Source organism: Pleurodeles waltl, chromosome 12 (assembly GCF_031143425.1).
Source record: "Pleurodeles waltl isolate 20211129_DDA chromosome 12, aPleWal1.hap1.20221129, whole genome shotgun sequence".
Taxonomy (NCBI): domain Eukaryota; kingdom Metazoa; phylum Chordata; class Amphibia; order Caudata; family Salamandridae; genus Pleurodeles; species Pleurodeles waltl.
This window is the reverse complement of record NC_090451.1, coordinates 685,078,490-685,093,559: the sequence shown is the minus strand read 5'-3', so window position 1 is coordinate 685,093,559 and position 15,070 is coordinate 685,078,490. Positions and strand designations below refer to the sequence as shown.

The following is a 15,070-nucleotide window of genomic DNA, read 5'->3' as shown; positions in this document are numbered from 1 at the left end:
TAACTGCAGAGTTTCGGGATTTTCTAAGGTGATCTGTCTAGCCTACGTGAAAAGAAAGCCTTTTGGTATCAGGTCAACTTAAACATTTAAAAATATATTTCAGGAGCTGCTGTGAAAGACCATTTTTTGTACTTCTGTGTGATGACAAAAAATATTTTAATAGGATAAAAAAAAGTAAGAACACTTGACTTGGTGATGTGTATTTGGTAAATGTTTTCTGAAACCCAATTTTCAGAGACTGTTAATACATTATATCGTTTTATCAGTAAAGCTGCAAGTTAGAGGGAAGGTTTTTGGACATTTCTTGGAAATTTACTGTCAGTAAATGACAGTGCACTACCACATCATGCTTTAGTAATATATTTATGAAAAATGAGTGTTTAAACAAACTGAGAAACACACCTGTCCTGATGGCAAAGCTTTTAGTAAACTAAGAGTCAAGTCATGCATGGATCATGTGTACCCTATACGTGGGCTAGATTTACTATACATCGAGCAAACGTTTAGTGTATTTAATCAAACAAAAGAGGATTTGTTATTTACAGCAGAAATGCTGAACTCCCATATTTGAAGGTGCACTCATTTGTGAGCATGACGAAAAATGCAACTGTAAAATACAATATTTGCCTAGGGTCACACAATTTGAGACCCATTTCCAGGTCAAGTACATTACAGTTAAGTGAAGTAGATTATTCAAGCTACTCAACCTGCAGGTCTAGTAGCATTTTTATGATTTTTCAAGGCCTGATCAGTATTTGACGGAGCTTTGTTTACCTAAGTCACTTGAAACAGATGGAAAACAAATATTCCTAAAACCCTGGCAGTGACTGGAACTGAAAACTTCATGAACTCTTGCGAAGGGCCTGTTTACCTTTAGTTCTTAGGTTTAACAATGGTCATGGTAATATAGGATTTGTTCTAAGTCCATGTGAAGGAGCATCACATAGCTGAATACAGTGTTGACCATAAACGGTTCATCAGCAAAACTGCAAAAAGTCTCACTTCTATACTGGTATTTAGCAATTTCATTAGGGATGCTGGTGCTATAGGACAGAAAACCGGCAAAAACCATTATAAAGAATCTAGAGGCGCAAACAATTTGGTGGCCACAGAGTTACATTTCCTCAATGGGAGGAAGGCAAAGTTTTAGCCTTAGAGAAACTAGTGTCTCAATTTGTCTCCATATCACTGGGGCATCCAATTTTCAGTCTCTGTCTTTAATTTTACAAAAAATTGTTCCTTCTACTTGCAGTTCAATTATGCACATCATAGTGCTGGTGAATCATTTTCAGAAGGCATTACCTGAAAAGAAAAGTAGGAAATAAACCCCATTCTGTACTCATGTGCATGTGTGATGAGGGGTAAGGTTTATCCGGAAAAAATAATACGCAATGTAAATGGACTCAGCAAAACCACAAAAAATGAACATTCTAGCTGTAGGGTGAGATGGGGTAAAAGCAAACTTATAAACAGATGATTTGAAATCCAAAGCAGACAGATCAATCACTTGGTGTGGGTTGTACACAATGGTCAAACTCAGCCTAACTAGGATTTCTTCTCTGGCAATGCCCAGCCCATATACCAGGTTAACTATTCTACTGTGTGTGTAGCCACACCTTCCTCAAAGCGAGAGACTAACTGTACTGGCCAATTACAGATTATCAATTGATATTCCCGTTTAGTAAACCTCAAAAAGGAACCAAGCCGTTCAGTTACCAGGTATGCCTTCATAGTAGTAGCGCTTAAATAGGAACATCATGGCATTAGCCCCAAGTGAAATGTAACAAGATGAAAGATAGATATCTACATTCTAAAGCAACAAGGACTCATGAAGGGAAGCTGTTGGAGCTAAAATATCAGGACTTCATGACAACAGTTTGCCAATTACTTCATACAGAATACGCCAAATCAACTCAGAGTCCAAGAACATTGCTTCAGCATTTTACACTCTCTCAGTCAGAGGACATTTAGAAAAAAAGTCACCTAGTGGTACAGAGACACAGTTAGAACTATGTCATACACAATCTGTAAGGAAATGCCTCCTTGGCATGGTTGCCCCCTGACTTTTTGCCTTTGCTGATGCTATGTTTACAATTGAAAGTGTGCTGAGGCCTGCTAACCAGGCCCCAGCACCAGTGTTCTTTCCCTAACCTGTACTTTTGTATCCACAATTGGCAGACCCTGGCATCCAGATAAGTCCCTTGTAACTGGTACTTCTAGTACCAAGGGCCCTGATGCCAAGGAAGGTCTCTAAGGGCTGCAGCATGTCTTATGCCACCCTGGAGACCTCTCACTCAGCACAGACACTGCTTGCCAGCTTGTGTGTGCTAGTGAGGACAAAACGAGTAAGTCGACATGGCACTCCCCTCAGGGTGCCATGCCAGCCTCTCACTGCCTATGCAGTATAGGTAAGACACCCCTCTAGCAGGCCTTACAGCCCTAAGGCAGGGTGCACTATACCATAGGTGAGGGTACCAGTGCATGAGCACTGTACCCGTACAGTGTCTAAGCAAAACCTTAGACATTGTAAGTGCAGGGTAGCCATAAGAGTATATGGTCTGGGAGTCTGTTTTACACGAACTCCACAGCACCAGAATGGCTACACTGAAAACTGGGAAGTTTGGTATCAAACTTCTCAGCACAATAAATGCACACTGATGCCAGTGTACATTTTATTGCAAAGTACACCCCAGAGGGCACCTTAGAGGTGCCCCCTGAAACTTAACCGACTATCTGTGTAGGCTGACTAGTTCCAGCAGCCTGCCACACTAGAGACATGTTGCTGGCCCCATGGGGAGAGTGCCTTTGTCACTCTGAGGCCAGTAACAAAGCCTGCACTGGGTGGAGATGCTAACACCTCCCCCAGGCAGGAGCTGTAACACCTGGCGGTGAGCCTCAAAGGCTCACCCCTTTGTCACAGCACCGCAGGACACTCCAGCTAGTGGAGTTGCCCGCCCCCTCCGGCCCCGGCCCCCACTTTTGGCGGCAAGGCCGGAGAAAGTAATGAGAATAACAAGGAGGAGTCACTGGCCAGTCAGGACAGCCCCTAAGGTGTCCTGAGCTGAGGTGACTAACTTTTAGAAATCCTCCATCTTGCAGATGGAGGATTCCCCCAATAGGGTTAGGATTGTGACCCCCTCCCCTTGGGAGGAGGCACAAAGAGGGTGTACCCACCCTCAGGGCTAGTAGCCATTGGCTACTAACCCCCCAGACCTAAACACGCCCTTAAATTTAGTATTTAAGGGCTACCCTGAACCCTAGAAAATTAGATTCCTGCAACAACAAGAACAAGGACTGCCCAGCTGAAAACCCCTGCAGAGGAAGACCAGAAGACAACAACTGCCTTGGCTCCAGAAACTCAACGGCCTGTCTCCTGCCTTCCAAAGAACTCTGCTCCAGCGACGCCTTCCAAAGGGACCAGCGACCTCTGAATCCTCCGAGGACTGCCCTGCTTCGACGACGACAAGAAACTCCCGAGGACAGCGGACCTGCTCCAAAAAGACTGCAACTTTGTTTCAAGAAGCAGCTTTAAAGAACCCTGCAACTCCCCGCAAGAAGCGTGAGACTTGCAACACTGCACCCGGCGACCCCGACTCGGCTGGTGGAGAACCAACACCTCAGGGAGGACCCCCGGACTACGCTACGACTGTGAGTACCAAAACCTGTCCCCCCTGAGCCCCCACAGCGCCGCCTGCAGAGGGAATCCCGAGGCTTCCCCTGACCACGACTCTCTGAAACCTAAGTTCCGACGCCTGGAAAAGACCCTGCACCCGCAGCCCCCAGGACCTGAAGGACCGGACTTTCACTGCAGAAGTGACCCCCAGGAGTCCCTCTCCCTTGCCCAAGTGGAGGGTTCCCCGAGGAAGCCCCCCCTTGCCTGCCTGCAGCGCTGAAGAGATCCCTTGATCTCTCATTGACTTACATTGCGAACCCGACGCTTGTTCTAACACTGCACCCGGCCGCCCCCGCGCCGCTGAGGGTGAAATTTCTGTGTGGGCTTGTGTCCCCCCGGTGCCCCTACAAAACCCCCCTGGTCTGCCCTCCGAAGACGCGGGTACTTACCTGCAAGCCGACCGGAACCGGGGCACCCCCTTCTCTCCATTGAAGCCTATGCGTTTTGGGCACCACTTTGAACTCTGCACCTGACCGGCCCTGAGCTGCTGGTGTGGTAACTTTGGGGTTGCTCTGAACCCCCAACGGTGGGCTACCTTGGACCAAGAACTGAACCCTGTAAGTGTCTTACTTACCTGGTAAAACTAACAAAAACTTACCTCCCCCAGGAACTGTGAAAATTGCACTAAGTGTCCACTTTTAAAGTAGCTATTTGTGAATAACTTGAAAAGTATACATGCAATTGAAATGATTCAAAGTTCCTAATGTACTTACCTGCAATACCTTTCAAACAAGATATTACATGTTAAATTTGAACCTGTGGTTCTTAAAATAAACTAAGAAAATATATTTTTCTATAACAAAACCTATTGGCTGGATTTGTCTCCGAGTGTGTGTACCTCATTTATTGTCTATGTGTATGTACAACAAATGCTTAACACTACTCCTTGGATAAGCCTACTGCTCGACCACACTACCACAAAATAGAGCATTAGTATTATCTCTTTTTACCACTATTTTACCTCTAAGGGGAACCCTTGGACTCTGTGCATGCTATTCCTTACTTTGAAATAGCACATACAGAGCCAAGTTCCTACACAATCTCATGCAGTAAAAAAATATTCTGATGGCTTGGCCACACAAAGGGGAGTTCAATAGTCTGCTCCAGTGGAATCTGGTTTCACCAGACACACCCAACACCAAGAGGAGAGAAGAAAAAAAAAAAAGTTAAAACAAGTAGGACTTTCCGGCTCAAACTACTAGATAGTGAAATAGGCACAGCATGTACATCTAGAAGAGATTCATGCTACAAAAGCTTATTGTGGATATTTTCAGTAACTGTGTACCCTATCAAGAGAGACAAACAAAACAATGTATTTAACTGTGATAAACTACCATACGGCACCTTAGTTCACATCATAACTGTACTCCACACCATAGAAAAAGACCCCGTATAAATGGGTATCTTGATTTTAGGAGTGAGAATGGCCATACTAGTGGGAAATCAAAGGCATCTTAATACACAGATTTTTTTGTGTAAAATCTGTAGACATGCAACAGACAAACCCGATGCAGCAGCATGTTCAGCATCTGATACAAAGCCAATGATTTGTGGGTGCACAGACAGACCAAATATGAACGCAGTATTTGTTATGGATTAAAAAAAAAAAAAAAAAAAAATAAGAAAAGAAAACAGGTGGTGGACTGGGGTTGTGAGGACCTACTCAGCTGCATATTATGTTATGCTATCAGCATTTATTTAACTTTACTCTCACATTTATGGGTTTCAGAAAACAGTAAAAGACAGATTTAGGAACGATTAGCTTGTGTTACACAAGGCCTGGTCCAAAGAGACATCACTTGACTGAACAGAATGAAATAGTAGGTTTTGGGTGCGTAGAGAAACGTCTTCAGTTATCAAATAGGCAACCATTTCACCACACTTTTAAAAGAAGTCTAAAAGAAGTGTGGGAATTGTAGTTGTACATATGTTATATATGGAAAATGTTACTTACCCAGTAGACATCTTTTGGTGGCATGTAGTGCTGAAGATTCATATGCTTTGCATAACTCCGCCATCTAGCGTTGGGTCCGGAATGTTACAAGGTGTTTTTGTTTGAAAAATCTTTTAAATTCACGAGTTCGAGTGATTCCTCCTCTCGATGATACTGCGCATGGGCATTGAGTCCTTAGTTAGATTTTTTTTCCCCCGCAGGCGGGTGAGGTATAGAGTGTATAGAGAGTAAAGAGAAAGATGTCCATGTAGTGTATTTACATATATACAATATTTACATGAGACTACAACTGCAATGACCACAGGCATCTGGGGAGGGGGGCGGGCGCATGTGACTCTACAGCACTACATGCCACGAGCAGAATTCTACTGGGTAAGTAACAGTTTCTGTTCGATGGCATGTGTGGCGGAGATACACATGCTTTGTATAGACTGTAAAGCAGTCCCTCCAAGTAAGCTGTAGCTAGCCTGTAGGAGTTGGAGTTACTTGAAAAAGTGTTCTGAGTACTGCTTGTCAAACACTGGCTTGTAGTTGTGCTACAACATCTACACTAGTGTTTAGTAAATGTATGTGTTGTAGACCCTTTAGCAGCTTTACATATGTCTGCTATTGGAATGTTACCTAAAAAAATACACACCGAAGCACCTTTCTTTCTGGTGGAATTTACTCTAGGGGCAATAGGTAATGAAAATGTCACTTACCCAGTGTACATCTGTTCGTGGCATCAGTCGCAGTAGATTCGCATGTTCTGCAATAGCTCGCCATCTGGTGTTGGGCCGGAGTGTTACAAGTTGTTTTTCTTCGAAGAAGTCTTTCGAGTCACGGGACCGAGTGACTCCTCCTTTTGTCTCCATTGCGCATGGGCGTCGACTCCATCTTCGATTGTTTTTCCCCCGCAGAGGGTGAGGTAGGAGTTGAATTGTAGTAATAGTGCCCATGCAATGGAGTGACTAAGTATGCACCTATTTAAGGTTGAGATGATACATATATAAATAATTGAAGGTAACTTCCAAACTGCTACAGGCTCCCGGGGAGGCGGGTGGGCACATGCGAATCTACTGCGACTGATGCCACGAACAGATGTACACTGGGTAAGTGACATTTTCAGTTCGATGGCATCTGTCGCTGTAGATACGCATGTTCTGCATAGACTAGTAAGCAGTTATCTCCCCAAAAGCGGTGGATCAGCCTGTAGGAGTGGAAGTAGTTTGAAATAATGTTCTTAATACGGCTTGACCTACTGTGGCTTGTTGTGCGGATAACACGTCTACACAGTAGTGCTTGGTGAATGTGTGAGGCGTAGACCATGTGGCTGCCTTACATATTTCTTGCATTGGGATGTTTCCTAGAAAGGCCATGGTAGCACCTTTCTTTCTGGTTGAGTGTGCCCTTGGTGTAATGGGCAGCTGTCGTTTAGCTTTAAGGTAGCAGATTTGGATGCATTTAACTATCCATCTGGCTATACCTTGTTTTGATATTGGGTTTCCTGCATGAGGTTTTTGAAATGCAATAAATAGTTGTTTAGTCTTTCTGATGTTTTTTGTTCTGTCAATGTAATACATCAATGCTCTTTTGACATCTAATGTATGTAGTGCCCTTTCAGCTACGGTATCTGGCTGTGGAAAGAACACTGGAAGTTCCACTGTTTGATTTAGATGGAACGGTGAAATAACCTTTGGCAAAAATTTAGGATTGGTCCTTAGGACGACCTTATTCTTGTGTAGTTGTATAAAAGGTTCCTGTATTGTAAACGCCTGAATCTCGCTTACTCTTCTTAGGGAAGTAATGGCGATGAGAAATGCCACCTTCCAGGTTAGGAACTGTATGTCGCAGGAGTGCATGGGTTCAAAAGGTGGACCCATAAGTCTAGTTAGGACAACATTTAGGTTCCATGAAGGAACAGGTGGTGTTCTTGGTGGTATAATTCTCCTAAGGCCCTCCATGAATGCTTTAATGACTGGTATCTTATATAGGGAAGTTGAATAGGTAGTCTGCAGGTATGCAGATATTGCTGCAAGGTGTATTTTAATGGAAGAGAAAGCCAGGTTAGATTTTTGTAAGTGAAGCAAGTAACCCACTACATGTTCTGGAGTTGTGTGTAATGGTTGTATTTGATTAATATGGCAGTAGCAAACAAACCTCTTCCATTTACTTGCATAGAAGTGCCTGGTGGATGGCCTTCTGGCTTGTTTTATGACTTCCATACATTCTTGGGTAAGTTGTAAGTGCCCGAATTCTAGGATTTCAGGAGCCAGATTGCTAGATTCAGCGATGCTGGATCTGGGTGTCTGATCTTTTGGTTGTGCTGTGTCAACAGATCTGGCCTGTTGGGCAATTTGATGCAGGGTACTACTGATAGGTCTAGTAGCGTTGTGTACCAGGGTTGCCTTGCCCAAGTTGGTGCTATCAATATGAGTTTGAGTTTGCTTTGACTGAGTTTGTTTACCAGGTAAGGAAGGAGAGGGAGAGGAGGAAAAGCGTAAGCAAATATCCCTGACCAGTTCATCCATAGGGCATTGCCTTGGGATTGTTCGTGTGGGTATCTGGATGCGAAGTTTTGGCATTTTGCGTTCTCCCTTGTCGCAAACAAGTCTATCTGAGGTGTTCCCCAGAGTTTGAAATAAGTGTTTAGAATTTGGGGGTGAATTTCCCATTCGTGGACCTGTTGGTGATCTCGAGAGAGATTGTCTGCGAGTTGATTTTGGATCCCTGGTATAAATTGTGCTATTAGGCGAATTTGGTTGTGAATTGCCCAACGCCAAATCTTTTGTGCTAGCAGGCTTAACTGCGTGGAGTGCGTCCCCCCCTGCTTGTTTAGATAATACATTGTTGTCATGTTGTCTGTTTTGACGAGAATGTATTTGTGAACTATTATTGGTTGGAAAGCTTTTAGTGCTTGAAAAACTGCTAGAAGTTCTAGGTGATTTATATGCAGTTTTGTTTGATGTACGTTCCATTGTCCTTGTATGCTGTGTTGATCGAGGTGTGCTCCCCACCCTGTCATGGAAGCATCTGTTGTTATTACGTATTGTGGCACTGGGTCTTGGAAAGGCCGCCCTTTGTTTAAATTTATGTTGTTCCACCATAGAAGCGAGAGGTAAGTTTGGCGGTCTATTAACACCAGATCTAGAAGGTGACCCTGTGCTTGTGACCATTGTGATGCTAGGCACTGTTGTAAGGGCCTCATGTGCAGTCTTGCGTTTGGGACAATGGCTATGCATGAAGACATCATGCCTAGGAGTTGTAGTACCATCTTTGCGTGTATCCTTTGTGTTGGATACATGCGTTGTATGATGGTGTTGAAAGTTCGAATTCTTTGTGGACTTGGAGTGGCTACTCCTTTTGATGTGTCTATTATGGCTCCCAGGTATTATTGTACCTTGCGTGGCAGAATTTTGGATTTTGTGAAATTGACGGTGAACCCTAGTTTGAAGAGGGTTTGTATGATATGGTTTGTGTGATTTGAGCACTGTATTAACGAATGGGCCTTGATTAGCCAGTCGTCTAGATATGGGAACACATGTATTTGCTGCCTTCTTATGTGTGCAGCGACTACCGCTAGGCATTTGGTAAAGACTCTCGGTGCGGTTGTTAATCCGAAAGGCAGTACCTTGAATTGGTAATGTATTCCTTTGAATACAAACCTTAGGTATTTCCTGTGCGATGGGTGTATTGGTATATGGAAATAAGCATCCTTGAGGTCTAAAGTTGCCATGTAGTCGTGTAGTTTTAGCAATGGCAATACTTCTTGTAGTGTGACCATGTGAAAGTGGTCTGATTTGATGAAAGTGTTCACTACTCTGAGGTCTAGGATTGGTCTCAGCGTTTTGTCCTTCTTTGGTATCAGAAAGTACAGTGAGTAAACTCCTGTGTTTATTTGTGTGTTTGGCACTAATTCGATTGCATTCTTTTGCAATAGTGCCTGCACTTCTATCTCCAGGAGATTGGAATGGTGTGTTGTCAAATTTTGTGCTTTTGGTGGTATGTTTGGAGGGAATTGTAGAAATTCTATGCAATAACCATGTTGGATAATTGCTAGAACCCAAGTGTCTGTAGTGATTTCCTCCCATGCTTTGTAATAATGACTTATTCTTCCCCCCACTGGTGTTGTGTGGAGGGGGTGAGTGACATGTGAGTCACTGTTTAGTAGTAGGGGTTTTGGGGCTCTGAAATCTTCCTCTATTTCTAGGGAATTGCCCTCCTCTATATTGTCCCCGAAAACCTCCTCTATACTGTCCCTGGTAACTGGACGGTGTTGCTTGTGAGGTGCTGGCTTGTGTGCTTTGACCCCGAAACCCCCCTCGAAAGGGCGTTTTACGGAATGTGCTGTAATTCCCTCTGCTCTGCGGGGAGTAGAGTGCGCCCATGGCTTTGGCAGTGTCCGTATCTTTTTTGAGTTTCTCAATCGCTGTGTCCACTTCTGGACCGAACAGTTCTTTTTCATTAAAAGGCATATTGAGAACTGCTTGTTGAATCTCTGGTTTAAATCCAGACGTTCGGAGCCATGCATGCCTTCTGATAGTTACAGATGTATTAATTGTCCGTGCAGCTCTATCTGCAGCGTCCATGGAGGAGCGGATCTGGTTGTTGGAAATGGTCTGTCCCTCCTCAACCACTTGTTTTGCCCTATTTTGTAAGTCCTTGGGCAGATGTTCAATGAGATGTTGCATCTCATCCCAGTGGGCTCTGTCATAGCGCGCAAGTAGTGCCTGGGAGTTCGCGATGCGCCACTGGTTTGCAGCTTGTGCTGCGACTCTTACCAGCTGCATCGAACTTGCGGCTTTCTTTATCTGGGGGTGGTGCATCTCCAGATGTGTGGGAATTGGCCCTTTTCCTAGCTGCTCCTACAACGACAGAGTCTGGTGGCAGCTGTGTAGTGATGAAAACCGGGTCTGTAGGAGGCGCCTTATACTTTTTTTCCACCCTTGGTGTGATTGCCCTACTTTTGACCGGCTCCTTAAAGATTTCTTTCGCGTGCCGGAGCATACCAGGGAGCATAGTTCTGAGTGGAGGCTTACGTTGTGAAATTGTGCTGCTCTAGCCACCACTTGAGAATACGCGGTGCTGTCTTCTGGTGGAGATGGCTTCGTAGGGTATGCCTCCGGACTGTTATCTGACACTGGGGCATCGTATAGGTCCCATGCGTCTTGATCTTGGTCACCCTGGCTCATGGTGGTGTGAGCTGGGGAATGTGAAGGAGTTTGTGCTGGTGAGACGTTAATCACAGGTGGAGGAGAGGGTGGTGGGGTAACTCTTTTCACCACTTTTGGTTGTGGTGTCTGTTCAGTCTGGAACTCCAACCTTCTCTTTCTCCTAATGGGGGGAAGGGTGCTTATTTTTCCTGTCCCCTGCTGTATGAAGATACGCTTTTGCGTATGGTCCACATCAGTTGTTTGTAGCTCTTCCTCAAACCTATGCTTTTGCATCTGGGAGGTTAGCGAGTGCTCTTCTGTATAAGAGCCTGAAGCTGGGTCGCTTGCAGTTTGTTTCGGCATCGAAACCCTGTCTGCGTGTTTTTTCGGCTCCGAGGTGACTTTTTTCTTTTTCGGGGCCGAAACCTCTCGGCGTCTATCTTCTTCGGTGCCGCTGTCTCGGCGTCGAGCCGTGTCCACACCGGTATCTCTGTGTCGAGGCTTGTCTCCAGCACTTTCTCGGTCCCGAGAAGGCTGCGTGCCGGTGTCTCGACCGGAGTCGGACGACCTCGGCGCTGTTTGGGCCTTTTTCGGTGCCGACGGTCGGTCACCGAATTTATGGGTGGAGCCATGGCCGGATGGCAGTGGCGTCCCCTGGGCCTTGTAAATGTTTTTCTGTGTGGTTTTCGACGTCTTACTCACGGTTTGTGTATCGTCGAATCCTTCGGAGTCCGATTCTTGGATCGAGAAGGTACCTTCCTCTTCCTGCTCCTCGAACTCTCGGTGGGCTGTCGGCGCGGACGCCATCTGAAGTCTTCTGGCTCGACGGTCTCGCAGTGTCTTTCGGGACCGGAACGCACGACAGGCCTCACAGGTGTCTTCACTGTGCTCAGGTGACAGGCACAGGTTACAGACCAAGTGTTGGTCTGTATAGGGGTATTTATTGTGGCATTTGGGGCAGAAACGGAACGGGGTCCGTTCCATCGGCGTTCTTCAGCACGCGGTCGGGCCGACCAGGCCCCGACGGGGGATCGAAAAAACTACCCCGAAGGGCACCGGAGCTCTTCGATCTTCGATGCGGTGTGGAATCTAAGTACGCCGATCCCGAACGCAACAATACCGACGAAAATCTTCCGAAATTAGCTAATTTTCCGTTCCGAAACTCGGAGCGACAGGAACACGTCCGAACCCGATGGCGGAAAAAAAACAATCGAAGATGGAGTCGACGCCCATGCGCAATGGAGACAAAAGGAGGAGTCACTCGGTCCCGTGACTCGAAAGACTTCTTCGAAGAAAAACAACTTGTAACACTCCGGCCCAACACCAGATGGCGAGCTATTGCAGAACATGCGTATCTACAGCGACAGATGCCATCGAACCTGCCGTTTCGTTTTCGGTTAGCAAGTTTGAATGCATTTAACTATCCACCTGGCTATATCTTTATGAGGCTGTGAAAATGCTACAAAAAGTTGTTTAGATTTCCTAAATTGCTTGGTCCTGACAATATAATAACAGCCCTTTTTACATCTAGTGTGTGAAAAGAGCTCTCTCTGCAATCGAGTCTAGGTGTGGGAAAAAGACTGTTGATTCAATTGACTGATATGAAATTGTTAAAATTGTTAAATTACTTTTGGAAGTATATTGTCTGTTTTGGAGGTAAGCAGCTATAAACACTAAATGAAGACAAATAGATGTGTATGCTAAATTCGCCTTTTGCAAATGCAGCAAACAAACAATGTCTTGGGAAAAGTGTAATAAAATATCCATGACCAATTCATCCATACAGCATTGCCCTTTGACTGAGGGGTGAGGATATCTGGAGGCGAAGTATTGCCATTTCGTATTTTCTTCAGTGGCGAACAGATCTATTTGAGGTGTTTCCCATTTTTTTAAAGTACTGGTGAAGTACTTGTGGGTGGAGTTCTTATACGTGGACTTGTTCTTGCATCCTGCTGAGTAGGTCTGCAAACTGGTTGGTTGTCTATGCCTGTGAGATACTCTGCCACTAAATGAATGCGGTGGTGATTTGCCCACTTACATATTGTTTGAGCAAGATGGGACCACTGTAAAGAGGGTGTCCCCACCCCTGTTTTTTCAGATAATACATGGCTGCTATGTTGTCTGTGCAGACTAGAACTACTTTTGGGAGAGTTGTGGCAGAAAGGCATTCACTGCATAAAAACAGAAAAAAAAACCACAACAACAACAAAAAAACCTGCCTGCAACTACAAGTAATTGATGTGGGAGGCTTGTTGAATGGGATCCCATATTCCTTGTAAGGCGATGTTGTTGAGGTGAGCTCCCCTACCTGTCTGATGCATCTGCAGTTAAGAGTAATTTGAGGCACAGGGTCCTGAAAGGGCACCCCCTTGGAAAGGTTGGTGGAACACTAGATCTTGGAGATAACCCTGTGACTGAGACCACTGATGAAACAGACACTGCTGTAAGGGACGCATGTGTGGTTTGGCATAGGGATCAATGGCAATACAAGATGCCATCTTCCCTAGTAGCTGCATCATTGTCCTGAATTTTTAAGTTTGATTTTCCTGTAGCTGAGAAATGAAAGTGGAAAATATATACCAACCCTATCTGAGCATTGAGAATTTCTCCTATATAAGGCTGTATCTACTAATGTTGGAGATGGGATTTGTTGAAGCTGATTGTGAATTCCAGAGTGCGTAGGAGGTCTCTGTGACCGGAGTGTGATGCGGTCAGTGCTGGATGGTACTGGCTTTGATGAGCCAATCGTTCAAGTAGGAGAAGACATGGATGTGTTAACATCTGAGGTATGCTGTAACTACTGCTGGTCATTATGTGAAGACCCTGGGGCGGTAGTTACCCAGAATGGTAAAACTTTGAACTGATAATGTTTTCCTTCTGAGGTACGTTTGGTGTGCTGGATGAATGGGAATATGAAAATATGCGTCCTTTAGATCTAGAGTTTTCATGAAGTTGCCCTGCTGTAAGAATGGAATGATAGCCTGGAGAGTGACCATATGAAAACGCATCGAGAGAATTTAGAGGTTAGTGGTCTGAGATCCAGAATAGGCCTGAGTGACCAGTTCTTGTTTGGTATGATGGAGTATACTCCTAAGCCTTGCTACGAGGGAGGAACTTTTTCTATAACCCCTTTGAGAAGAAGGCATTGCACATCTTCTAAGAGAAGGGTAAGATCTTCTTGTGAGAGTTTGTGAATCCAAGGGAGAATGTTCGTCGGAGTGGAAGTAAGCATTAGACAGTAACCATGTTGGATAACTGAGAGAACCCATTGGTCAGTGGTGATATTGTACAATTAAAGGAAGGAATATTTGTCTTGTCCTACTGAAGAGGAGTTGGCCGGTGGAAGGCGTATAAAAAAAAGTCACTGGCATGCAGTGGAACGGGATGCTCTGGAGCTGGTTGTCTTTCCTCTGCCTCCGTTGTTTGCACCTCTGTTGTTTGCACCTCTGTAGGAGCCTCTATTATAGAAATGGATGCCTTGCTTACTTTGCAAGGAGGAAGGCTGAGTACAAGCTTGCTTGAAGCCTCCCCTGAATTGTGGGTGACAAAAATTACCCCATTGTGGTATGTTGGTAATGCCCCCATAGTCTTTGCTGTTGGCTAGTCTTTCTTGGGCTTCTCTATGGTGTTGTCAACTTCTTGACCAAACAAATGTTTCCTATCAAAAGGCATGTTGAGAACTGCCTGCTTAATTTCTGGCTTGAACCCTGAACATCTTAGCCAAGCGTGTCTTCTGATGATACTAGTATTAATACCACGTGCTGAGGCATCAGTTGCACACCTGATGAAATTATTTGAGAAGGTTTGACCCTCAGGAACTCTCTCTTGTGCCCTTTTTCGGTGTTCCTTGGGGAGGTACTGGAGAAGATCCTCCATTTCGTTCCAGCGGGCCCTGGCATAACGTGCAAAAAGTGTCTGCGAACTGGTGATACACCAATGATTTGCAGCTTGTGCACCCACTCTTTTCCCTGCTGAATCTAGTTTTTTGGTCTCAGGAGGAGGTGCATCTCCTATGGATTGTCTGTTAGCACATTTCATGCTGTGCTGACTACTACCGAGTCAGGAGGGATATGTACAAGTATAAATATAGGGTCTGTAGGCGCAGCTTTGTATTTTTTTTTTTTTTTATCTACCCTTGTGGTGATAACGCTAGACCTAACAGATTCATTAAAAATATAATTGGCATGTCTAAGCATGCCAAGTAACATAGGTAAAACTGACTTTCCTTAGGTGTGGTAGTTAATGTGTCAGAGGAAATATTCTTCGATAGGGTCAGTGTGCATGTGGATGTTGTGGTATGCAACTGCCCTG

The 15,070-nt window shown here is 44.9% G+C and overlaps 1 protein-coding gene across 9 annotated transcripts in view; it reads right to left on the bottom strand.

Annotated features, from left to right (window-relative positions):
* The window catches only part of KDM6B (lysine demethylase 6B), a 511,446-nt gene that overhangs the window by 45,111 nt on the left and 451,265 nt on the right, over nucleotides 1–15,070 (bottom strand). The gene's annotated exons all lie outside the window — the stretch shown is intronic.